The sequence below is a fragment of the Curcuma longa genome, chromosome 5, assembly GCF_044706935.1.
Source record: "Curcuma longa cultivar G26 ecotype Majalengka, Jawa Barat chromosome 5, ITB_CL_G26_1.1, whole genome shotgun sequence".
Lineage (NCBI taxonomy): Eukaryota > Viridiplantae > Streptophyta > Magnoliopsida > Zingiberales > Zingiberaceae > Curcuma > Curcuma longa.
In genome coordinates, this window is record NC_133865.1 from 3,046,190 (window position 1) to 3,071,662 (window position 25,473).

The 25,473-nt window shown below is 33.9% G+C and overlaps 1 non-coding gene and 2 pseudogenes across 1 annotated transcript; 1 reads left to right on the forward strand and 2 right to left on the reverse strand.

Moving 5' to 3' along the window:
- Positions 1 to 591: 591 nt before the first annotated feature.
- On the reverse strand, positions 592 to 696 carry LOC141830263 (U6 spliceosomal RNA). The gene has a single exon (XR_012601952.1). It is a non-coding gene; the product is annotated as a U6 spliceosomal RNA (small nuclear RNA).
- A 177-nt stretch (positions 697 to 873) lies between these two features.
- Positions 874 to 2,362, reverse strand: LOC141828786 (uncharacterized; annotated as a pseudogene).
- A 13,497-nt stretch (positions 2,363 to 15,859) lies between these two features.
- The window catches only part of LOC141829169 (uncharacterized), a 32,426-nt pseudogene continuing 22,812 nt past the window's right edge, over positions 15,860 to 25,473 (forward strand).

Consider the following 25,473-nt stretch of genomic DNA (forward strand, 5'->3'; position numbering starts at 1 on the left):
ACAATGTTTATTTTCCTACAATTGATTATGATTAGATCATTTGCAGCGATATTTTAATCACTAATCTCCTTTACATTTTTTTTTTATTTTGTCCCAGAATATTGAATTTTACTTTTTTTTTAATTTGTAAAACAAAAATAAAAAATCCCTCATTAATATTAATCCATTCGCAAATATGTGAGAATATTGAAAGGCATTGCTTCACAGCAAAATCTAATCACACAAATATGTGTATGTGTAGTTTATATGACAAATTACTCTTAAAGAATCCTTGATAATTACTCAACAGATGTGATCAAGAATATTAATTAATCATTCTTGTAATGTCTTTATTTTAAATTAATTAAGTTATATTGACATTAGGGATTTCATTTGGATGCCTAACACTTAACTTCAGCAAAACCTAGAATTTGCCACCCCAGTGACTTCATACGGTCGGCTCTACGACCATCTATAAGGAGGTAAATCGAAAAGCTACAGTTGACCATTACGGAAGAGGACATTGTCTCGACTTCGCAAAGCTGAGATTCGACTCTTATCTACTTCAACAAGTTTGTTTCGCACTAACCAACTCAACCATGTCTTAGGGGTAAAAATTTGGATCATTTCTCGATTTATGCGTGTCATTCTTATGCAGGAGCCATGCTAATCTTCTCACAGTATTGTTCCATTTTTATCAGATGTCTCCGAAAAGACAGATGCCTAACACTTACTTTTTCTTCTGCAAGAGGAGTTAAAAAAAAAAACATGCAATACACGACCATAATTTGTATGCATTTAATTTGAAGCTAGACGAACTAATTAAGAGATGTAATAATTAAAGATCTAGACGATCTTATTCCGCAAATAAAATAAAATAAAATATAAGCAAGCTGAATCAGTGATCGTAAAGGCCTTGAAACAAGTACTTGAAAGATCTCACTCCAATGCTCTAATTGACATGGTCAGATCTAAAGTACTCAGCCCCAGAGCGGCCTTCTTGCTGCTACCTATCTCTATCCACTGCATCCCACGAGGAGAGAGCGAAGTGCCCGGAGGAGAGAGCGAAAGTGACAGCTCCTCTTCTTCATGCACCTTCGTACTCAGCTGCAAGTCCAAAGAATCGTCCGCCACGCATGCAGCCACCTTCTTCGAACATCTCCGAGCCATTTCTTGTTCAAACTAGTAATAACCAGCCAAGTCGATCGATCCATAAGAAAGTCGAAATGCAGATGACAACATGATCATCAGAAGATATATAGTTAAATACGTACGTTCACCTACCTGATCAAAATGCAAGGAGCTTTTGGATTGTGGTACTTCATGATCATTCAGATCAGATTGCATTCTATTGGCGAAGCTATTGTTGTCATGGCCGTCCTCTTTGAATAATCCAATAAGAGAAGTACTATCAGTCTCAGCGGTTGAATGACGACTAGTTCGAACTGTCCAATCGAGGCTTCCTCTTTCGTCCCCTTCTATTGCGTTGCTAACCCCAACCATTCCTTTACTGATAGCATCAAACCAATGGAATGTAGGCAAGTTGCTATCGTCGACGACGTAGAAGTGAGCAGTGGTTTGATGGGCGCTCGAGAATCTCATGAAGGGCTGCAAGATTGAGTTTGTTCGTGGGTACGACACCTCGTGGAGACTTTCTTCTCTCCGACGCGAATCCATGGATGACTTACGTCGACCAGTTCTATCGAGTTTTCTGCTCCGATACATCTAATAATTAACAGGAAAAATTGAAGAAGAAGAAGAAAAAAAACATTTAAAATTGGAAAGTTGAAAAGTAGTAGTAGCCCTATGCATGATGATGGAATTAGTACTTGTCTCTTGAATCACAACCTGCAGATGGCTCTTCACATGAGCGATGCTGAGCCCTCTCACATTCATCAGCTGAAGAACCATCTTTGGCGTCGCCTCTGCACCATTCATTCATATCCCTCGTTTAATTGATCGATCGATACAAATTGAAGAAGTAAGAGGGCATGCAAACAGGCGGTAATTAATTACTCTCTTGGCCACCGAGCCTCTTGACGGCGTCGACGAAGGCGAGGTGGAGATCCGGCGTCCAACTCAACCTCGGCATCTTGGACCGCACGTACTGCCTCACTGTCGTCGTCGCTGCCTCCTCTTTCGTTGCAACTCCCTTCCGATCTCGAGCGGTTTCCCTGATCTCCTCCCACCTCCTGGTCCGTCGTGAAACTGCCTCCTTTGCGGCCGCCAGTATCCTCCTCCTCCTCCTTGTCTCCGGCGGAATCCTCGTTGAGATCAAGAGTCCAAAGAGGACTCTGTTGGCTCTCAGTCTCGTCGTCCTCAGCTTCCTCCACATCCACCATCATCACCTCCTCCTCCTCCTCCCTCTCTTTCTCTTCCGCCATGTCGCTCTCCACTTCAATTCCTTCTACGCAAGCATTGATAAGCAATGAAGAAATACCGAAGGGCGAGAGGGAATCAATAAGTAGTAGCCGAGGCATTAAAAACAAATTAAGAAGAATGATTGCAGTAGGAATTAGGAAGGAAATTAAATTAAAGGGCTTAAGTTTCAAGATGATATCATTAATATCCGACTTTGCTGCGGGAACAAGGGAGCAGTAACAGTAGATTGAAAAGTCGAATTGGAAAGGTGGAGCCACTGAGGGAAAAGAAGGGCCAGTCAACAGTAGAATTACTGTTTTATCATATGAAAAACCGACAAAGTAAGATTTGGACACTTGGGAGCACCGTGCCTAAACGTTTTTCCCACTGGAGCTATAGATTAATTTTGTCAAATAATTCCAGAAAACAAGGAGGAGAAGAAAAACATTGTATCTACGTGGATGTTTAACTCGATCGTATCGTTTTGTATTAAATGAAAGGATTAAGTGTGGGCTTATATTTGAATTAATATAAAAAATAATTGTTATTGAAGAATTAAATCTCAATTAAATGGTCTAATATTTGTAGCATGAAGGAGGTTTAAATTTTGAATGTTGATTCAATGTGTAGATTTAGTAATCCGGTTTATTAGTTATTAACGGGTTATGGACTTTTATAGGGATGATCTCTGCAACAACATGGACTTTACTATAAGAAGAAAAGATTTGATTTCAATTTGGGCATGATGTTGAAATCTTGACTCTTCTTCTTCCTCACTTCTCTTCTTCTTTCTCACTTCTCTTCCCCATTGAGATGGGAAATATTTGTCCGATCCTTACAGAAAAACTTCCGCCATATTATAGGAATATAGATTGGTGCATGACACATCTTACAGTACTCACTTTGTATCCTTATCTCAGTATTCGAACAAGAAAAAGAAAAATGATAAAGAGTAAAGGTAAGGATAAATAACTTATAGTGATTGGGGCTTCAGGATATAAAGTGCAAAAGTAACCAGATTTGAATCCAACTTGTTAGTTTTGTAAAAAGAAAAGTCACCTGAAAAAGAATTGTCCTAGATTTGTGGATTTATGAGTCAAGAAAGATAAACTTTTTAACTTTGTCAGCTCAGTGTGTATAAGAAGAAAAGATATTGAAGCATGATACATCTCACAGTGTTCACTTTGCATCCTCATCTCAGTATTCGAACAAGAAGAAGAAAAATGATAAGAATAAGAGTCAAGAAAAATAACTTTCTTAACTTTGACAGTTCAGAAGTCAACCTAACTACTATATCTAATAACACTTAATGGATAGATACAGATATAACTACTCATATAAATGTAACTATGTAGAGTTGCCATTAGAGTCGATCGCCAATTGATATTGAAATATTCATTTATATGGGAACTGATAAAAGGTAAAAGGAGAGACAATAGATATTTTTAGAGTTTATTTAGGGAACAATATACTTTTGAATTTTAATAATACACTTGTAGTGGCATCATTTAGATGGAATTGAATTTCTATTTCATGTTTGGATAATTCTGGATACATTTGTTTATTTGGAAATGGGAAGTTCAGGAGTTTTTAAAATTCTATTTTGTATGGTATTGGTTCCTTAATTGACAAACTCTATAGATTAGGTGTTGAAACACATACAGATAATATTGTAATGCATAGTATAGGTGTGAAGCATGGTTTGACGAGTGAGAATTCATTCGTGTTGTGGCAAACGCATTTAAGACATATCTCTAAACAACGCCTAAAAAAATTAAGGTCACTAGGAATTCTCGATTCTCTTGATATGTTAGATTTTGAAATCTGCATTGAGTGTATTAAGGAGAAGACGACTAACAAAAGTAATAAGAGTTCAAGACAGAGTAATGTGGTCTTAGAACTGATACATATGGATCGTTCTCTAAGGCTTCCTGGAACGGTCAAATATATTTTATCAGCTTTATAGATGACTATTCTCGGTATGGATATTTATGCCTAATTCACAAGAAGTCACAATCCTTGGACATATTTAGAACCTTCAAAGTCAAAATTGAAAGTCATCTTAGTAATAAGATTAAGACTATCAAATTAGACCGTAGTGGTGAATACTTTAGTAGATTTAGCAGATCAAGTGAACAACAACTTGGGACATTTACGGATTACCTTGTTGAATGCGAAAGCATTGTGCAAGACACCATGCCTGGGACTGCTCAGTAAAATAGTATAGCAGAGCGACGAAATCAGACCCTAAAAGACATGGTGAGAAGTTTGATAATATTTTCTTCTCTACTTGAGTCTTTATGAAGTGAATCACTAAAAATTATAGTTTACTTACTCAATAGAGTTCCTAGTAAGGAGGTAACAAAAACTCAATTCGAGTTATGAACAGGTAGCTAGAGTGCCTAGTATTAGACATCTAAGAGTTGTCCAGTTGAGGCTAGACCTTATAGGCCTAACCAAATGAAATTGGACTCAAGAACTGTTAGCTATCATTTTATAAAATACTCTAAAAACTCAAGGGGCTTCAAGTTTTTCAACCCCTTGAGTAGATTTTTTTTCAAGACGAGTAATGTCAAATTCATTAAGGATGGTGGGAGCGATAAAATTAGAAAAATATCATTTGAGGAGAATATTAGTGATCCTAATATTAACTACTATTGTAGTTGATAGCGAAATAATTACCATTCTACATACAATTAATCGGAAGGGGTAGTAAACCACGATATTTTCATATCACCTCCAATTCATATTGAAGGGGCATCAACTCAAATAAAGGTATTTTCTTCTATGGTTGAGCATGACTTCTAACCACTTCAAGGACAAGTGTCACTAAGGAGATCCATTAAAGAAAGAAGATCTACGATGTCACATGACTATGCTTGTCTCCAAGAGTATGAGTTTGACATTGGGTTGGAGGATGATTTCACATCTTTCCAAGAAGTCAAATAGTGCTCTCATTAAGAAAAATGGATCGAAGCCATGAGGGAAGAGATAAAGTTTATGATGGACAATGATGTTTGAGAACTTATCGAATTGCTTGAAAGGGTGAAACCTATTAGTTGTAAATGGATATTTAAAATCAAATGAGATTTACATGCCAATGTTGAAAAATATAAGGCTTGCTTTATCACCAAAGGATTCATTCAGAAGGAGGATATTGATTACAAGGAGACTTTTTCATCAATTATGACAAAGAACTCTCTTAGGATAATCACGATACTTGTAGCTCATTATGACCTAGAGCTCCATCAAATGAATGTAAAGATTGCATTTTTCAATAAAAATATTTTAAAAATTATATACATAGTGCAATCGGAGGACTTTGAATCGAGAGATTCAAAGCACCTATTATGTAAATTAAGAAAGTTCATTTATAGGGGGTAAAGCAAACATCTCATTAGTGAAACGAGAAGTTTGATCAAGTGGTTTCTTATGGGTTAAAGGAGAATCCAATTAATCAATATTTGTATATCAAGTTCAGTTGAAGCATATTTATCATACTTGTTCTGTATGTGGGTGATATATAGTTGAGAAGCAATGAAAAGGGTTTACTGTTAGAAACCAAGTCATTTCTATCAAGTAAATTTGAAATGAATGATCTTGATAATGCATCTTTTATCTTAGACATATAAATTGTTCATGATCGTTTAGGTGAACAGTTGGATTTTCATAAAATGCCTATATTAAAAATGTGTTCATTGAGTATAGTATACAAAATTGTGTTTTGCTCCTAACGACACATCTATGTCAAAAGGTGATAGATTTATTTTGCAATAATATCCACACTATGAATTTGAGATTAAGGAAATGCATCAATTCCCTTATACATCAACAGTAGAAAGTTTGATATATGCTTAGGAATGTATGTGTCCGAATCTTACATACATTGTGAGGATGTCAGGTACATATTTGAACCAAAGCATTGGAAAGCTATAAAGAGGGTTATACAGTATTTGTAAAGAACGAAGGATTACATGCTCACCTATCAGAGATCAGATCATCTGGAAATCATTGCATATTCAAACTCCGATTTTATGGGATGCTTAGATAGCAAGAGGTCTACCTCAGGTTATGTCACCATGTTAATGGGAATGACTATATCATGAAAAAACATCAAACAAACATTAATAGTCACTTCCACTATGGAGACAAAATTTATAGTCTACTATGAAACTTCCAACCATGGGATATGAATACAGAACTTTATCACTGGATTACAAATCATTGGGGGCATTGACAGAGGATCAACTATGATAATAAAGCTGTAGAATTATATTTCAAGAATAATCATAGTTCGTCGAAGTCTAAGCACATCGGCATAAAATTTCTGAAGGTTAAAGAAAGGGTTCAGAGTGGTCAAATTATGATAGAGCATATAAGGACAAATTTCATGTTAGCGAATTCGCTTACCAAAGGCTCACCCAAGGTGATTCATCATCATATGTTGAATATGAGAGTTCTTCATTTTGACGAAGTACCCATTTGATAGGAATCTATATTTTAATGTAATGCTCTATATTAATGAACACATATTTTTGACTTATTGTACATACTAATATTTTACATGTATATATGATTTTTTGACTCTCTAACATAAGGTTGAATCATAATTTACTACTATAGTTTTACATAAGGTTTAAGTAAATATGATTCAAATCCGGATTGGGTTATAAGCAGGACCCTTGAATATGGACATATACAGATTACATTTCATATCATTTTCATACTACGTATCCATAATTAGAATTGTGATTACTGTTGCATCTTGTTACAATTATAGTAACTCAGATTTCTTTAGTCCTATACTAATTAAATTAATGTACCAGATTATTTAAGATAGTATTTAACTCATAAAGTTTTAGCATGTTAAGCTTAACTAAGGTATTGTGTGATGTAGTCAACTGTAACTTTTAGATTTACCTCTTCACAGATGGCCGTAAGGTCGACCGTGTAGGACCGTTGGGGTGGCGGATTCCACCTTTTACTGAAATGTATATAGTATAAGTATAGTCCAAGTGGGAGATTGAAAGGATTAAGTCTGCATTCGGTGGGTTTATACTTGAATTAACGTCAACAATAATTGCCATTAAGGAATTAAACTCTAATTAAGTGATATAATGCTTGTAGCATGAAGGGGGATTTAAATATTGGATGTGAATTCAATATGTAAATCTAATGATCCGGTTCGTTAATATCAATGGGTTGTTAATGAGTTATAGACTTTTATGGTGAATAATCCGTGTAGGACAGGCAACGTATAAGAACAGAAAATTTGATTTCAATTTGGGCATGATGTTGAAATCTTAACTCTTCTTCTTTCTCACTTCTCTTGCCTATTAAGATGAGGAATGTGGATTGTTGCCTGATCTCTGTAGAAAGACTTCTATTGCATTGTAAGAATCTCTCTGGTGACAAGTAACACGTAATGGCATTGGCTCTTGATTCAGTTCAACCCTTTGGTTGCCGTTTCTTTTAATTTTCCAATGTAGCCTAATAGATGATAATAATAAGATCCCATGATGCATCATATGATTTTGTTTCGATATATCATTATGCTTTCATTAAATGCTTAGATTTAAACAAATAAATCTTATCCTACTATATATTCTCTATGTATCTCTCATTATTATTCTTTGAACATGTTGCTTTTTGACAACCTAACACCTCTCACTGTCTCCATTTAGTCCAAGAAGAATACAATGATCACACTAGATTCTAATTAAGATATCCCCACATGAAAAGCTACCTAATGGTATGAAAACACTTATCACATTGACTAATAAAAATACAAAATAATAATAATAATAAGTACACAATTTTGAACTAAATCTGATTTAATTAACATCTTTTTCATGACGAGAAATAATTGAATCATCTCGTGCATGATTGATTGCAGAAGAATCACATTGTTTATAATGTTTGATAGTTGTCCCCACAAGGATACCTAATTGATTAGAGAATGACAGACTTACTACAATAGAGTAAGAGAATAATTTTATATCTTTAGAGAAAAAAATCTCTTTTACTCTTAATTATTTGACGGTTAGTTATAAACTGACTCCGTAATTTATTAACTTAAAAGATGAATTATGAAAGGCATCTCAAACGTAATCACCTTATTCTCCAATACTGTCCGATGGTTGCGTCAAAGTGGAATTTCAATATGTGAAAAGCCTTAATTCCATTCATAGTTGGATGCAATTATATTCAATGGGGACTACTGGTCAGAACAAGCATTATTGTGGAACTTCATGTAATGATTTGACGGCTCAATTGATAGATGGTCGACGACTAAGTTGGATAATTCAACCTAAATAATTTAATTTATTTTTCCCCTAGAATTTTCTTGCATTTATTTATTTTTTTGAATCTTACCTAATAAATCATAAGTTAAGACCACATCCCAAAAAAATGGGAAGAAATTCACACGACTTAAGACCTTTTAAAACTTCATCTTCAAAAAAAAAATCATAAGTTAACCCTGTTTGGTATACACCAATGTTTTGGCTAAAATTGATCATCTAACAAATTTTAAGTATATTGATATAAGGATTAAATTACATTGAATCTATTATACACAATTTTATTTTATAAAATTTATAATAGGTTTAATAGTAAATCATAACATGAATAATAACTATCATTGGGCATGGTTTATTTAGGTTATAATCCTATTTCTTTTAAGGTAGACGAAAGAAGGGGAAGACTTTAGGCAGCCGCACATTTGTCAAGCCGCCCTTTTTTGTTTTCTTTCTTGTACGAGCTAGAGATTAGAGAACCAGACAGACCTCCATTAATATTTTTGGATGTCTAGTTGAAACTTAAAACGTTTTTTATGGTCAAATCTTCACTGAGGAAAAGAAGTTTAGTGTGGACAGGAAATCAAATACATACCCACGCATCCACATTGCTGACCTTTGGAGAAGGGAAAAAAGGATCATTAGGCAAAATTTTCAAAAGAGCACTTAGAAATTAAGAATCTCTTTTTTTATATATATATACTTAAAACATTTTTATTTTTATTTTTATTTTTAACACTCAAAATTCTTTAATGCTATGTGGTCCTTTTGTTTCTAAATTATATATTCTGAGAGACTTAAATATTATTATTAGGTTTATAAGAAAAAGCAAAATTTATTATAGTTTTATTATTGTTCCCAGAACAATATTAATGTTAAATAATTTTACTTGTTTGCATTATTCTAATGTGTGAAAATGTGTTTTTAGAAACAAAACTAATGAGCAAATAGATTGACTAATGAATATATTTTTTGTAATTTTATAAAGGAAGAAGGTACATAAAGTTAAGTTCTCCAATTGAACTCGATTTTTAATGTTAAACGAGTCCTTGAGCAAATTCACCAACCAACCAAGTTGATAAATTTGAGCAGCATTTAATTTGTCTACTTCTGCGTACGAAGAGCCTGCCGTGGCCATCGTCTAAATGAAAGAGAAAGAGTCGACGTGAGCCTGCCGTGCCCTGCCCTGCCCTGCCCTGCCGAGGAGGTTCGATCGATTCGGCTGGCCTGTCAATGTGCTTCAGACGGAGGGAGGGAAGGAGGTGAATGCAAGTTGGGGAAGTAGGTGTGACTGCTCTCCTGTGCGACGAAAAAATGTCGCTGACTATAGAACAAGACGTACAAAACCATCTCCATCTTGAAACAATTGTAGTTCAGTAAAAATGTTGACTAACACGAACAGACATGGAACCTCGATTTCTAGAAAGTAAATGCTGGACCAAATACGGCTCTCCTATCAGTACAAAAATCTCATCGATTAGGGACGAATATTTACGATGAATATTTTTCTTTGCAAATTTATAATAAATTTAGTGATGAAATATATTTTAGTTGTCAATTTACGATAAATTTTGCGATGAAAATAACTTTGTTACAGAATTAGCAACATATTAATATTCGTCATAAGTTTCATTGCAAAAAATATTTTTATCGTCAAATTCGTCATGAAATTTTGATGAAAATATATTTCGTCGCTAATTGACGACGAATAAATTATTCGTCGCTAATTTGGCAACGGATGAATTATTTGTCGTGAACGCACGACGAAATATTAATTTGTCGCATTTAAATCGGCGACAAATAAAATTTCGTCGCTAATTTGATGATGAAAGATGAACGGATTTAGGGCATTTCTTTATGCCTATTTTCTTTCCTCCCAGCTAGCTTCTTCTCCGAATCACAAATTGTCGTCGTTGCCTCTCCTCTGTCGGATCTCTCCAATGAACAAAGCCCTTCATCGCCTCTAGAGGTATTCTCTCTCTTTCCTCCTGTCGTGTCGCTCCGTCAAGTATCTCCCCCTTCCTCGCTTATCATCGACGGCCCCCCACGGGTCGGATGTCAACTGGCCAAGGGTCACGGGCCGCGACCTGCCGGCCAGGGGCCGCAGGGCTAGCGATCGCGACCCGCCAACCACTGGCCAGGGGTCATGGGATGCGACTCGCTGGTCGCTAGCCATGGGTCGCAGCCCACTAGCCGTCGGCCAGGAGTCGTGGTCCGCAGCCCGCCGACCACTGGCCAGGGGTCATGGGATGCGACTCGCTGGTCGCTAGCCATGGGTCACAGCCCACTAGCCGTTGGCCAGGAGTCGTGGTCCGCAGCCCGCCGACCGCTGGCCAGGGGCCGCAGGCGATAGGGCGGTGGTCGTTAGTCGTTGGACGACAACCGTTAGCCAAGGACAACCGCACGCAGTCGGTGTTCGTCGCTGGCCGCTGGTCGTGGTTGGTGTCCGCTGCGCTGGCCGCGGTCGGTGGTCGCTGCGGTCGATGATCACTGACCGTAAACTTGGTTGACCGGCTAATTGCGAGCTCATCTATTTGTGTGCTCATTCTTTACTATGAACTTTGCTAGCTCCAAACTAATTAAGCTTGAGTAGCTTTAAGACATCTATTTTTAAAATATTAATTTAGTTTACTAAAATATTTTTTTGTGCATGTTATATTTAATTGTTGATTTTGTAATGTTATTTGTGCAGGTTTATAATTTACGTAGACTTAAAATAATTAGAGAGATACTCGTCTTTGTTCATCGACTTTAAGTATTTTTATAATTATAGTTATTTTTAGATAGTGAAAAGTATTTAAGCTGTAATAGTAATTATTTGAATGTTAATTTTTATTATTTAATTTAGTATTAATTAATTATATTTATGTAATATAATAGATAAAAATTATATTTTAATTTAGTAAGAATTAATTATATTTTAATATTTTAAATTTTTTGAGTTGAGAAAAAATACAGAAAATAAGAAGTTGGATGTATAAAAAGTATTTACCTGAACGTAGGGGTTTAACCGAAGAATTTATTATTAGGTTAGAACAATTTTTGGAGTTTGTTTCAAGTAATGTCGAGTTTATGGATGGAAATAAGATAAGATGTTTCGTGCAAAAAGTATCACAATGGTAAATTTTTACAGTGTGATAAAGTTCGAGAACATCTTTATAGATTTGGTTTCACCCCCAATTATTATAATTGGACTTGTCATGGTGAACCGTTCATATCTGATGAGGATTATAGACAAAATATACAATACTCAGTCAGTGGGGATCAGAGTTATTATGATTAATTTAATCAATATCAGAGAATGGTAATTGATGCAGTTGATTAGAATTTCATTGTTGAACTGAGTTGTCTAAGTTCTAATTTTTCTTCGATGGTTGAACAAATATTTACTGCTTATGCATCAACGTTGGAAGAGACAGAAGTACCAAGAGTTGGTGAAAATGTGAATAATGAATCATATCTCTAATTTCAAGAATGATTGAGTGCTGCAGATGAACTATTATGAGCTGGTAGTGACAATCACACTAAACTATCTCTCACAGCAAGACTGTTGAATGTCAAAATAGAGCATAATATGTCTGAAAATTATTTTAATGATTTTGTTCAAGTTATTGGAGATGCATTGTCGCGTGATCACATAATGACCAATGATTTTTACAATATGAAAAATATTATCAAAGACTTAGGTCTTTCAATAGAAAGAATTGATATTTGCATAATTGGTTGTATGTTATATTGCGGTGATGATGAAAATGCAGAAGTTTGTAAATTCTGTAATCAAGCTAGATATAAGACTACCAGAAGGAGTCAATAGCGATCTAAAGCATACACTTAGTTGTTTTATTTGTTTTTAACTCCTAGGCTACAAAGACTTTATGCATCAAAAGTCACTACTCAACACATTACTTGACATGAAACTCATGAAACAGAAGAGGGACTAATGTGTCATCCATCAGATAGAGAACAGTGGAAAAATTTTGATAGAACATATCCTAAATTTGCGAAGGAGACTCGAAATATTCGATTAGGTCTTTATGTTGATGGATTTGCTCCATTTAGTAAATCAAGAAGAAATTATTCTTGTTGGTCAATTATTGTAACTCTGTATAATTTTTCACCTAGAATGTGCATGAAAACACCACATATATTTTTAACATTGGTTATGTCTGACCCACAAAATCCGAAGAAGTTAATAGATGTTTATATGCAACCATTGATTGCAGAGTTGAAACAACTATAGGATAAAGGTTTTCCTACCTATGATGTGTATACTAATCAGATGTTTGTAATGAAGGCTGCTCTTTTTTGGATCATAAATGACTTTCTGGCTTATGGTATGTTATCGGAATAAAGTATCATTGGATTTTAGGATGTATAATATGTATAGAGAGATTAAAATCAATCAGATTGAAACATAAGAAAGAGCCAAGTTATTTTGATTGTTATAAATAATTTTTACCACTAAATCATAATTTCAGAAGGAATAAAGAAAAATTCACAAAGAATATAATTAAAAGAACACTCCTGCCATTGAGATTGCCATTGAGATTACAGGTCAACAGATTTAGTACAAAGTGCATAACTTTCCATTTATTATTGAAGATCCACATAGTACAATTTATGAATATGAAAGTACACATAAATGGACTAAACAGAAAATATTTTGAAATTTATCATATTGGTATAGTCATTTGATTTATTATAATCTTGATGTAATGCATATTAAGAAAAATATTTTTGATAATCTGATTAATACAGTGATGAATATCATCGAAAAAATAAAAAATAATTTGAATGCAAGAAAAGATATGCGACTCTTTTATAAAAAACCTACTCTTAATGTCGATGAAAATAGTAAGAGACCAAAGCCAAAGGCAATTTATATATTGAATAAAAATCAAAGACGTGTTGTTTGTGAATGGGTGAAATCTTTAAAATTTTCAGATGGTTATGTCTCTAATCTTGGAAGATATGTCGATTTGAAGAAATATAAATTGATTGGTTTAAAAAGTCATGATTGTCATATATTCATGGAAAGGCTCATTCCTATCGCTTTTAAGGAGTTGTTATCAAATTTTGTATGGGGTGTCATTACAAAATTAAACATTTTTCTTCATGATATTTGTTTAACAGTTTTAAGATACTTTTATGCAAAAAAGGTGGAATCCGCCACCTTAACGGCCCCACACGGTCGGCCCCACGACCATCTGTGAGGAGGTAAATCGAGAAATTGCAGTTGGTCACGACGTAACAGTTTTAAGATACTCACATATAGAAACGTTAGAGAGAAAAATTTTAATAATTTTGTATAATTTAGAAATAATCTTTCCACTTTCATTTTTTGATTTGATGGAACATTTTTTGATTCACTTGCCTTATGAGACTAAAGTTGGAGGTCCTATCTATTTTTGATAGATGTATTCATTTGAAAGGTAAAATCATATTACTTGTATACTTCATGATTAATTTATAAAAAATAAAATTATTTTTATATATTAATATCTACTATATTTTATTTTATTATAATCAGATTCCTACATCATCTGAAAAAAAAAGTAAAAAATAAGTCTCATGTGGAAGCCTCTATTGTTAATGCATACATTGTGAAGAAAGTAATAACTTTTACATCATATTATTTTAAGTCTCATATTCAGAGAAAAAGACGGAGAACAAGAAAAAATGATAAGGGTCCTATTGATCTCAATTTGACCTCATTTTTAATTTTTAAGTATCTTAATCAACCAAGTGGATCATGTAAAGAGAGATACTCAACTGGTCAAGAATCGCAGACAGCCCACACATATATTTTGCTGAATTATCCAGAAGTAACATCATATTTTGAGTGAGTATATATTTTTTAATTTTTTCTTAAGTCATAAATAATATGTGTTATAATTAATTTTTTACAGGATTTTTCAACATTTAAATTCTGAAATGTCAACACAAGAGTTTAATAGCTTCTATAATGAAAAATTTGCACCATAGTTCAAATTATATGTGAGTAGAAAATTTAAATTTAATTTATACATATTTTAACTTTTAATTAATTTTAGAATTTGAGTTTAGGTTTATGATAATCAAGTTCACATTGAGCAAAATTATTATTTCATCTTTCATGGGGTCCAAAAGTAATAGTACGGACTTGGCCAGCATATTTCATAAACAAATATGATTTTCATACTCAGGAATATGGAATGGGAAAGGCTACAATAAATAGTTGGGGTTGTATTCAATTATTCATTGATGGAGCTGCAAGTAATGATTTTTATGGGTTATTAGATAAAATTATAGAGGTGGAATACCCTAGACCAGAAATACAAGTTATTTTATTTATGTGTCGCTAGTTTGACCCTGTAAGAGGGATGAAGGTGCATCCATGGTATAATTTGGTTGAAATAAAGCATAATAAATTGTATAAGAGATATGAACAATTTGTGTTGACACAACAAGCGATTCAAGTATTTTATGCTTCATATCCTAGTTTGAAACGTGACAAAAATGATTGATGGGTTGTTTATAAAACAAAAGCACAAAAAAAAAATTGAAGAACATTGCCAAGATATTGCATATCAACAACACGAAGTTGTAAACACATTTCAGACCGAGAAATATAATATTCCTATATTACGAGATCTCAGCGAAGTAGTGATACATGTGGATACAAGTAAAATTCATGAAAATGAAGACGACGATAACGATAAAGACGACGATGACGACCACAATGATGATTTTGATTTTTCTTGATTGATAAATTAGGCTAAAATAAAAATATATTAATAATTCATTTTAATATATGATAATCTAATGTATGTGTAAATTTTATTTTAATATGTAAATTTAATTTTAATCTTCAAATATGCAAATTTAGTTTTAATAGGTATATTTACAAAACTCTTAGTTTATTTAATTATTTATATATTTATTATCTTAAAGTCATATATTTTAACTGCACTATCTTTTTTCCTATAGATCATTAAAGGTGACTTATTGGTGTGTTGATTGGCGTATTCTTTCAAAAGTTAGAGCATACTAATAAGTTTTTTCATGTTCCTCATTATGCAAATAATTTTTATTTATTTTATCCTAATATTTTTTTATAGTTTCGACGTGGTTGACGCAGCAGCAGTCATGGCCAGTCTGCACCTACGACCTCCCCTCCTTCAAGTGCAGGACCATCTCGTACACACGACTTGTCAGAGCCTTCTCATTCCCCAGTACCCATGGAAGGTCCTTCAACTAGACAATCAGCTGCAGAGATGCCTAATAGTCGAGAGTTTATATCCCCTCTCGGCGATTTGTAAGTACTTTAAAATAGTTAATATTGTCAACTATTATATGTATTTAACATCATTTATTTCATATTGTATTATAATTTTGACAATTCTGTATATGTTATTCATGGTATTAATAAAATTGTGAATAACCATTGACAAAAGGATTCAATGACATATACAAACACTCCTGATCCCACCGAAGAGTTGTGGTGGAATCAATTTAAGATAACCTATCCACTTTATTTTATATATGAAATTATTATTGAATATATAATTAATTATTTATTTCTTCTTTCAGCGGATGTTCACTTGGAACCCTAACGAAGAATTAAAAATTAAGAGAATTTTTAAGAAAAAATATGATGATCACATCCACCATGTGCTTAATTATTCAAAGACGAGGGGGGAAAACCACTATACATCACCGAGGAGAATTGAACCAAGATCTGTAATTTTTAAGAAACTGAAAAGAGCAGAAAGAGGGGTCAACAGAATAAGCTCAATCAAGCTTATAATTCTGGAGACTTATCTACGACATATGTGGGCGGCTCAATCAATATCGATGAGCTTACGTGCAGATTGGTAATTTTTTCAACCACTTCAATTTTAATTTATTTCAAATTATTTTATTATTTATAACCATAATTTTTAGGCCAAAGAAATGAAGCCAGAGCTATTTTTTATAGATACTTTCACTCGCATATTTAAAAAGAAAGACAAGACATGAAGCAGGGATAGAACTAAAGTAATTAAAGTTTAGATATGTATCTAAATATCTTTATATGTGTTTTTTTAATATTATTATTTTAATTTTTTATGATAATACAGAACAAATATGATAAGTTCTAGTTAGCACAGCGAAATTCAAGTGTTAGTGATGAAAATGATGGATCTGAGCCCTCTGTTGAAAATTATCTGAGCTTATGGTGGAGACTAGTGGAGGATCGAAAGGTGGGGGAAAGATATTGAATATGGATTCTTTGAACAGAACCCATAATTTGAGTTACTGGTACATCTTCTACCACCTCTCCAGCCATAACGACACATATACATAATTTGATTGGAGAGGTTAGTCATTTGAAGGGCTTATTAATGTAAAAAGATCAAGAAATGAGGCAAAGGGATCAGAAAATTAACGAATTGTGTCAACAATAAAACTTGATCATACAACATCTTCAGTTAAATTCTGCTCCTCATGATGATGGCGATGATGATGGTGGTGGTTTTTCATGAGATTTTTTGTATAATTTTTTTTAAAAAATAAGTATTATTAACATTTGTCATTTCATTAAGTTGTATGTTCTTCATTTATATATATATATATATTTATTATTAATATTGTTAATTTTTTTAACAAGATTGGTAATTAAGGTTATATTCAGAAGAGGTAAATTTTTACATATTTAGTTTATAGGTTTTATTTTTCTTTTAAGAATAATACTTTTTCTTTCTTTGTTTTCTTATGCAGGATGAGAAGATATATGAAAAGAAAAGAAAACAGTGTCTCCAAAGGAAAAAAAACTACGACTATAATTTTATTATATTTTTCTCTTGTCTTCAGACTTTTTCATATTGATTTTATCATTTGGATGATATGAATTTGTATTATGACTTGATGTGGTGGAATAAGACTTGATGTGGTAGAGTGGATTTTGTATCATATTGTTGATATATATTTTGTATCATGTTGTTGATATGAATTTGTATTATGACTTGATGTGGTGGAATGGATTGTGTATAAACATGTTTTTGTATATATAGTAGATATGGATTTTGTATCATTTTGATATGATTTTGATATGAAATTTGAAGATTTTAAATTATTTGTATAGTTTATGATGGCTTGTGTATGAATAGATTGTTTGTATAGTTGATGTGAATAAATTGTTTGTATAATTTGAGTCGATACAATCAAATCATTTTGTATATATGAGATAATGCACAAATGAACAGGTTAGGTAAAAAATTTTGAATTTTACGAGGAAATCATTTTCATCACAAATCTATTGTAATTCATTGTTTATCGATAACTGACACCAAAAATCATTTATCGTCACCAATTGATGACAAAACTTGATTCGTCACAAATTAACGACGATAATAATTTATCACCAATTGACGACAAAATCTGATTCGTCATCAATTTACAACGAATTTTACAATAAAAATATAATTCATCATAAAATATTGTGACAAAATTTTAAATTTTCATAGCAGAAATTGACAATGACTTAATAGCAACAAAAAATTTTCATGGTAAAAATATTTACAATGCATTATTTTTTAAAATTCATTGTAAAATTCATCCTTAAATATTTTTTTTTTTTTGTAGTGTATAATGCATAGATAGCACTACAGCAAAAGGAACTTATAATATCCATGCATCAAAAATGCAACTTGATAAGTGGCCAGATGTTTGAGAAGCTATAATATCTGTTCTAAAGGATACTTGTTTTATATTTCTGCTTGCTTGTGGTACACCCATTACCAAAAACTGCTTAGGCCATGCACTTTCACTATTCACTGTATCGGCATGATCTTGTGCTACCACTGCAGGTGCAGCAGTCCACACAACACTTGAAGGCAATGCAGCTTGTGGAGATTGCAGATTTATGCATCTACTATCCTAGAAATCCAGTTTGCAGGATGCCTTCAGAGACAACAATCAAGCATTTTGCAGTATCAGATACAGCCCACCACAATGTCAATGCAATTGTATCATCAGATAAACACCAGAATGTGATTAACATCTAACAGCACTTTTTAAACTCAACCAAACTGTCCAGACTAGAAAATCCTCATCTACTGTGCACAACTGAAGTCCTAGTTAGCTTCATCACCAGGTATTCAATAGGGTCGAGGGAGGACAAGGCACCTTAAACATCCAACTCAGAGCACCTGGCTTTGCCCTTGGCCTAACTTCTCAGTTCCCTTTCTATGTGAAGTTCTATTCTTTCCAACACAAGGATTGTCTGAATGGGCTGAATGGGCCACCGATGGGAAACTACAATAGATCTAAACAACTATGCCTGTGATATTTGACACAATTATGCAACCTAGAAGATCATGGAAACAACATTTGTTATCAAAGGACATAGAGTTACTCTTACGCAAAATTGCTTTGAAAGCGGCATTTGACAACCTTAAAGAAGAAGATATAACTGAGAGGGATAAAATGTTATATTGATAGGACTCAATCTATAACACCCTATAACTAAACACAACGAGTGAGACTAAACTTATTCAACAGAATGGCAGAGAACTAATTACTCATAATAACTACCGCTCTCCCTCAAACTAGTGTATTGGCACTAATAATGTTTATCTTGTTATGTAAATTAGAAAAGATCTTAGAAAAAAAATGTGACTGAGACATTTGACAACGATGAAAGGCAATACTGGTGCAGCTATTGAAAGGCATCATGTGACTCTAATCTTCAAGAATACTGGACAGAAGTTGATGACGAATTCTTTATTATTGAGGCAAGAAGTAATATTGAGACAAAGACTGAGTAAAGGTAGATGCTATTCTGAGAGACAAGGATGTTTTCAAACAAGATGACTGACATCTACTAGAGAGATAGAGGATAGTGGAAGAGAAATAAAGATTAGTCCTTTTTCAAACAAGGAAAATAAAATTCTTGTATACACTGGTGAGATTAGAAATGCTGGAAGGAGTCTGAATTGTGGATCATTTTACTCTTGAGGAAAGAGAGATAGTTGGAAACGACAAACAAAAAAATGCTCTCATTAAAGTTGCAAGAGATAAAGATGTTGCAAATATAAAAGATTTTTTAGGATTTCAGCCATCTATTCTGAGAAGGAAAAAACAGAAAAAAGACTGACTTGTCAACCATTTTTATTCAAGAGAAAAAGATGTTGGAAATGATAGACAATAACTAACCTCAATGTAAATCATGCATATAAAACACAATCAAAGAAATGGAAGCTGAGATAGAAACTAGAGGTGCATCAATTTGAAATAAAGGAAATAGAAAATGTTTATATGATGATAATGGAAAAAAAACATTCAGATATCTCATCATTTTTTAAAAAATGAGCCTCTGTTTTTGTATTCTCCCTTTTTTGACTACTAGCTCTCTTTTCTCTCTCTTTTTTAACTCTAACCTCCCCCTCCTTTTTTAACTAGAGGATGCCAAATGTATTATCCTAGAGACATGCACCTTTTCCAATGACACAACCATTGTGGTTGAGGCAATTGTCATAAGAAAGGAGGTACAGGATGGCATAGCGAAAGAGGTGGAGAAAGATGCTTGTTTTAAAAATTGTGTAAGGGGAAGAGATATGCACAAAAGGGGAAGCAAAATTATGGTTTTGTCTACAATGGAGGTAGTTGAAATAATGCTGTCAAATCAAACTTGCAACAACTCGCTAAGGGGATTAAGAATACAACTAAGTACTAGAAGAACACATGACACCGAATTAAGTGGGATGAAATATTGTATTGTTTGTTAAAGAGAGCCATTACAGCATATCAATAGAATTCGATCAGAATATCATATAAATAAATACCTAACATGAGACTCAACCAATTCAACATTTAATTTGTTACTCCTAATAACTGTAACAGACATAACACTTTGGTCAGGAATGATAAGGGATTTAGATTGCAAAAACTTCAGAGCTAATGAATTATCTTAACCAAGCAGAAGCTTCACAATAACTTATACATCCTAACAATAGATAATAGTTCAGAAGAGAATGAAGAGAAATTCTAATCAAGGATATCAAGGACGCTTATATAAACAAATTCACTATTACAATCTCAGATAGCGACCAATTTTCCATTTCCTGAGACACTTTGAAAACCCTCCAAATTTAAACCCTCGCATCGTATTTATCTAACACTTCCATCAGAATGGAAATACCCAAGTTGTAAGTGCAAGAATATTTCGCTACACTTTCCAGAAACTTCATTCGGTCCCTTATTAAAAATACCACTGTAGCATAAAATGAGAAACCCTACCCGCGAATCAAGGCTTTGAAGCGACCGCGGCGGATGGGTTGACCATCCCCTCCGGCGCCTTAGGCATGGTCCGATTCGCTTCTTCTGTCGTCGCGGCGGCGGTCTTTCGCTCGTAGTCGCGCCAGAGGTTGATTCCCTTGGTGCAGATCACTGAGGCGGAAGAGATCGAAGAGGATATTTTGCACTTGGGCAAGTAAATATACGAAGAAAGGGAGAGGATCTGCATAGTAGATATGCATAACTTACTTCCGGCGCCGACGAAATAGAAGAGGCGGAGGAACTTGGTGCCAACTTCCTCTGAGACCATGGCAATCTTGCTCGTCCCTACAACGCCCTGCAAGGTTGCAATTAGGTTAAGGATTGAAATGTGAGCGAGGCCCGGTCCAAATCAATTCAAGTAAAATAGCTTCCGGCCGGAGCGGATGATGTAAAAAAAAAAAAAAAGGAATCCGTCGAAATAAAATATTTAATAAGTGTCTTTTTATTTTATGATTATCTTTTAAGAAAATAAATTAAGAAATTATAATTATTGAATCCTTATCCTCTTTGGCTTAATAAGTGTTTTTTTTTCTCCGGGGGCCATGGTGTAGGACTTAGGTTGTCACCCAACGCAGTTCGATCCCCAACTACGGTGTATTTATAGAAATTTTCTTCCAAATGGATCGGATCAAAGGATGCTGAGCATCTGTGGTTGGCCGCTGCATGCGCTTCTTGATTTACCCTGGTGACCGATAGGAAACTTCCGTGGTCGGACCGGTCATCCACAGGGATTGAGTCAATTGACTAATTGGGATTATTATTTTTTTAATAAGTATTTAAAAAAAAAAAGGAGTGTCTTATATAATTTAGAATGTCTTTTTTATTTTTAGAATTCTGGACGAAATTGAACAATATTTTTTTCTATGTCATAATTAATTATAATTTTTTGATTTACTTTCTCACATATAATCGTAAAATTAACTATGTAAAACCGTTAATATAATGAATTTCATTTTTTTTTCTTTTCTTTTACATATGAGAATGTCTTTTTCATTTTTGTCCTTATTTTTTTTCTCCATCTTTCCTTACAGTTATTCAATTTTTATTTGATTTAATAGTTTTAAAATTTTAATTAAATTTGAAAGTGCTATGCAGTTAATAAGACTTAAAAAATATACTATAGTGATCATCTCAAAGTTTTACAATTAAATTGTTGCATTCAAAGGCAAAAGCAAGTGCTTTGCTTTACCATGATTTCTTAAAAATATAACCTAGAAGCAAAGTTATTATGTCAATTGGAGTCTTTTGCAAACATGAAACATTTAGTAGAATTTATGGATTGAGTCCCTCCACAAATGTAAATAAGCTCTATTGTAAATTATGAAACAATAATTCCAAAAAACTAGGAATTAAAAAAAAATGATACACAACTCCTATCAAATCTAATAATTTAAATCAAATATATTTCTACTATTATTGTTTAACTCACATAAATAAAGAGCTAACAATTTGTTAAAACTCATACATATTATTGTTTGTGACCATTTTAATATAACAGCTAAAGACTATATAAAATATGCAAATCTTATCTTGAAGACAAAATAACAAAAACTCTTTTTAGTGGACAAAATAAAAGAGCTAACAATTTGTTAAAACTCATACATAATATTGTTTGTGACCATTTTAATATAACAGCTAAAGACTATCAATATTTTATTACTTTTATTGATGATATCAATAGATCATAACTATAGCTTTACCCTTACCTGCATTATAAAAAACTGTTTATTTTATTGTGGTGTCACAACTCCTCTTGTTCAAAAACATAAAAAATCAAATAAAATAAAATTTGATTAAAAGAAAGACAAAATATGTAGCCCAGTGTTTCCATGTACAACATTGATTAAAACATAACTGCAAACAACGGCGCAAACACAGGAATAAATCAGATCCATGGAATAGAATAAACCAAATACACCTAAAATTTCAGGAAATGATACAGTTATTCCACGTACAGTGCACCACATTAACGCAACAAGGGAAGTAGATAATTCTAATGACCATATCGACGGATTTATTGCATAACACAACTCATTTTAGTTTATCGGCTTAGCTCTTGGAGGGCTGCTTCTCTTTGGCCTTTTGGATCTTCAAGACCTTTTTTACTATCTTCTGCTCTTCTACCAGAAAGGCTCGAATGATCCTGGAAATGAAGGAATAGATTTAGGCGATACGTGCAAACTGCAAAAGGTTATAGACTATGAATCAGCTAACATGCTGCGGCCCAAACTACCCACCTCTCTCTGACAGCACCTCCAGATAAAACTCCACCATAAGCTCGGTTTACAGTCCTTCGGTTTCTGGATAGTCTAGACCTCTTGTACTGAGTGGGTCTCAAGTGAGGAATCTAAAACACAAAGGAAAAGAATCAACCATCTAGAAAAATAAATCTGAATCAAGAAACAAAATTTCAATCGAAAATAGATGGCAACCCATTAGGCAATGAGCAGATTTTCTGAAATGAACCTATAAAAAAGCTTAGGAGCATATGCATTGACAATTTTTTCATAATGGCAAAGATGACTACAATAGAGTGACCACATCATCATGTGAGGGACTCCACGTTAAGGAAAATGAACATCAGAGAATAGCCATGTATTTGCAGTGATACATTGCAGATGCAATTTTAATTAGCATAACAGCCAAAGTTGATCTTTCTCAGCATTTGGTATTTGACCGACTTGCCAGATGTATATAATTAAAGAACAACTTTTTACATAAAAAACAACCAAAGAAAAACTGTAACCTAAGTTGCTGTTTCAGAGGTGATATAGTGAGAGGTTAAAAATAAAAAACATAAACAAACCAGAATAAAAGCTGGGTCATAAATGTCATGGGTTCTGTAGTATTTCAAACCACTAATAACACATTCTTAATCATAAATTGCTCAGAAATTTTAATATCTCCTATTCCTATAACTTTAAGTTCACCACTATTACCAAATGATACGGTACCTTTGTTCTTGTTCTTTAGTGATGAAAATTTCGATGAGTCTCCCGTCATGTGCCTAGAGTATCCGCTATCTATGAACCATATGATTGGATGCTCCCCCTTGGCGCATGCCTGCTCAAGCATGATAAACTAAATGTTTTGGAACCCAAATCTTGGGTCCGGTAGCATCAACAATATATTGCTTGGGTACCCAAGCTTGCACAGTTTTAATCTTAGAAGCATTGTGTCTACTGGTCAAAGACATGAAATTCACTTCCTTTTGTTTTGGTTTGTAGCCTAAACCAGCCTTGTTATAAACAGCTCTTTGAGCTCCTAAGATCATGTCTAAATATTTTGAGCTTGATGTAAACTTTTCTAATGCCTTCCTAAGATCATCTACTTGCATTTTCAAGGCTGCATTCTCATTCTCAAGTTCATGCATTGAAGTATGACTACTTTCATGATGCAAATAATAATCACATGATGATGTATTTTCATGTTCAATCATTTTCAGCTCATTTTGCAATCTCTTAATCTTACTTTTGGATTTTGATAAGGCATTAGTTAAACATGCAATAGTAGCATACATCTTCTCAAGTTTAGGTGAAGTTACCTCGTCATCACTAGATGATGACTCACTTGATGAATCTTCATCTTGACTTCCTTCACTCTCACTGCTGTCCACATTGCTCACCGCCATAAGTGCCATGTGTCTAGTCTTTTTCTCTATTTCTTCCTCCGATGAGCTTGAAGAGGAATCATCCCAAGTGGCTTTTAGGGCCTTCTTCTTCTTCTTAAGTTTTTCTTCTTGCTTCTTTATTTCCGGGCAATCGTTCTTCACGTGTCCCCTTTTATGACATTCATAACAAACCACATCAGTTTTAACCTTAGAATTTTCATGAAATTTACCTCGTCTATTTTTGTCCGTCAACATCTTTTTCACATCGTTCTTGTTGAACCTCCGTGATCTTCTCATCATTTTCCTTACGAAGTTTGCCATTTCGCTTGATGAGCTCTCCTCCTCGCTATCACTTTCATGATTTGATTCGGATGATGTTTCTTCCTTCCGTTCCTTCTTCTTCTCCTTTTTCTTGCTCTTTTCACCTGCAACCAAAGCTATACCCTTCTCCTTATGGCTTGCATTAGCTTGCTCGTGCAGTTCAAGTTCACAAAATAATTCATCTAACTTAACAGTTGATAAATCCCTTGAAACTTTGTAGGCATCCACCATGGATGACCACAATGAGTCTCTAGGGAAAGATTTCAAGGCATACCTGATGAGATCTATGTTTTCTAACCTCTCTCCAATGGCATGAAGTCCATTGAGTAGCTCTTTGAACCTTCCGTGAAGTTGACTCACGGTTTCACCTTCCTTCATCATGAAGTTCTGCATTTGGTTGATGAGGAGGTCTCTCTTTGCAACCCTTGAGTCTTTGGTGCCCTTGTTGAGCTCAATCAACTTATCCCACAACTCTTTTGCGCTTCAAAATGGACCGACCTTGATCAGTTGCTCGGAGCTCAAACCGCACTGCATGGTTACCACCGCCTTGGCATTTGCTTGCGACTTCCATTTTTGATCAGGGGACCATTGCGAAGACTCTAG